Here is a 2,813-nt window from a genome sequence, read left to right on the forward strand (position 1 = left end):
TTGGATAGAAATATAGGTTGTTGTTTGGTAGAGGGTGCATGCATGTGTCACCTTCAGTGAACTAGAGTGTTTCTTTTGTAGGTCTTCAGATCAGCCTCCCATTTAGTTAAACATCTAGTTAAGTTCTAAGTTCAATTTAGTTCTAGTTCCTCCCACTACAACCTATCCCTCTTAACATTCATTATCTAATTTATTTATTTTTTCTGTAAGGATGTACTTCTCCAGAAATGGATCGTTGGTCCTCAAGGAGTTATCATTGGCCAAACCAAGCATGGTATTTAATTTGACCAAGGCTCCAACTTGAGACCCCCGAAGCACTCTTGATCACAACTTGGCACCACAACAATTTTTTCCTCATGTCACTTACAGTTGACTTTTCTAGTCATGTAAACATTCATTTCAACTACAACTCTTATTTGTATCTTGTCTCCTTATATAAGAGAGGCCATGCCTTTTTCTCAAATCAAGAAAGCATATTAACAATTTTTAAAGTTTTGAGTAATTATTGACCTCATATATCAAATTAGATAAAGTGAATAGGAGTAATGAGGGTGCAGTTAGATAGAAATATATGTTTTTGTTCGGTAGAGGGTGCATACATGTGTCACCTTCAGTGAACTAGAGTGTTGCTTTTGTAGGTCTTCAAATCAGCCTCCCATTCAGTTCAACATCTAGTTAAGTTCTAAGTTCAATTCAGTTCTAGTTCCTCCCACTACAACCTATCCCTCTTAACATTCATTATCTTATTTTTTTTCTATAAGGATTCACTTCTCCAGAAATGGATCTCTAGTCCTCAAGGAGTTATCATTGGCCAAACCAAGCATGGTATTTAATTTGACCAAGGCTCCAACTTGAGACCTCCTGAAGCACTCTTGATCACAACTTAACAATTTTTTCCTCATGTCACTTACAGTTGAAGTTTCTAGTCATGTAAACATTCATTTCAACTACAACTCTTATTTGTATATTATCTCCATATATAAGAGAGGCCATGCCTTTTTCTCAAATCAGGAAAGCATATTATCAACTTCTAAAGTTTTGAGTAATTATTGACCTCATATATCAAATTAGATAAAGTGAATAGGAGTAATGAGGTTGTAGTTAGATAGAAATATAGGTTGTTGTTTGGTAGAGGGTGCATGCATGTGTCACCTTCAGTGAACTAGAATGTTTCTTTTGTAGGTCTTCATATTAGCCTCCCATACATTTCAACATCTAGTTAAGTTCTAAGTTCAATATAGTTCTAGTTCCTCCCACTACAACCTATCCCTCTTAACATTCATTATCTATTTTTTTTTATATAAGGATGCACTTCTCCATAAATGGATCGTTGGTCCTCAAGAAGTTATCATTGGCCAAATCAAGCATGGTATTTAATTTGACCAAGGCTCCAACTTGAAACCCCCTGAAGCACTCTTGATCACAACTTGGCACCATAACAATTTTTTCCTCATGTCACTTGCAGTTGCAGTTTCTAGTCATGTAAACATTCATTTCAACTACAACTCTTATTTGTATCTTGTCTCCATATATAAGAGAGGCCATGCCTTTTTCTCAAATCCGGAAATCATATTATTAATTTGTAAAGTTTTGAGTAATTATTGACCTCATATATCAAATTAGATAAAGTGAATAGGAGTAATGAGGGTGCAGTTAGATAGAAATATAGGTTGTTGTTTGGTAAAGGGTGCATGCATGTGTCACCTTCAAAGAACTAGAGTGTTGCTTTTGTAGGTCTTTAGATGAGCCTCCCATTCAATTCAACATCTAGTTAAGTTCTAAGTTCAATTCAATTCTAGTTCACCATGTGTGATCTATCAAGGTGAGGGTGCTGCTATCTATTTTATTAGATTGTGCTTGTATAATAGTTTCCAATTATGCGTGCTTGACTTCTTCCAATTGAGGTGCGCTTATTTGGTGTTTAGAATAGGGTTAGGGCTTAACCAGGTCACCTTCAGTTCTTCATGCATGTGAGTAATGCATTGTTCCTTCCTTCATATTCTCCTTCTCTAAGATGTAGAGCACGTTAGTTTGTTGTTGGCATGTTTTATGTTTTGAGCTATACTATTATAATTTACTACTTTTCAGATCTAATAAAACAACCAAGCAGATTTGATAGATTTGTCTTCCATGTATTTTCTGTTAGCGGCGTGTGCTTGTAGATTAGCATATTTGAAGATCATTATTTTGATAGGGTTTTAGTTTTAAAGTTAAGCTAGGATCTAGTTATCATTTTATGGTGGAGGAATCTATGCAGGCGACACTTCTTCTGAAGTTGCCATTGAGATTTGTTTATCACTAGTGAAGTATGACAAAGGGGCCTACTATGAACTCCTTCTATAGTTGGACAACATAGATCCGATGACATCTATTTAGATCTTTGTCCAATCTCTCATGAATACCTCAATATGTGATTTGGGTCCATGGGCATATATGAATGATGTTGTGCTCTTACTCATTTTATTGATCTCACTTTTATGCAACTAGTTGATGGAGCAAGAAGATGAAACTTGAAGCAGATACGCCCCAAATCCACAATATGGACCCTTTTTTATTCAGACCAGAACCATGATTTTGAGGCTCCATATTTGGATTATGAGGAAGGGTGTGGTTTTATGATCCATTTTCAGCCTAGACCTCATATTTGGTCACTCCCTCTCTCTGATCACAAGCATCTTCCATGTATTTTCTGTTAGTAGAATGTGCTTGTAGATTAGCATATTTGAGGATTCCTATTTACCAGGTGTATTCACCAACAGTTATAGAAAAATAGAAAAAAACTATATTTTCATGAAACTGAAACTATAAGAACT

This window comes from Pinus tabuliformis, chromosome 4_1 (assembly GCF_031772625.1).
Source record: "Pinus tabuliformis cultivar Carrire ecotype Pingquan chromosome 4_1, CPIR1, whole genome shotgun sequence".
In the NCBI taxonomy this organism is placed as follows: domain Eukaryota; kingdom Viridiplantae; phylum Streptophyta; class Pinopsida; order Pinales; family Pinaceae; genus Pinus; species Pinus tabuliformis.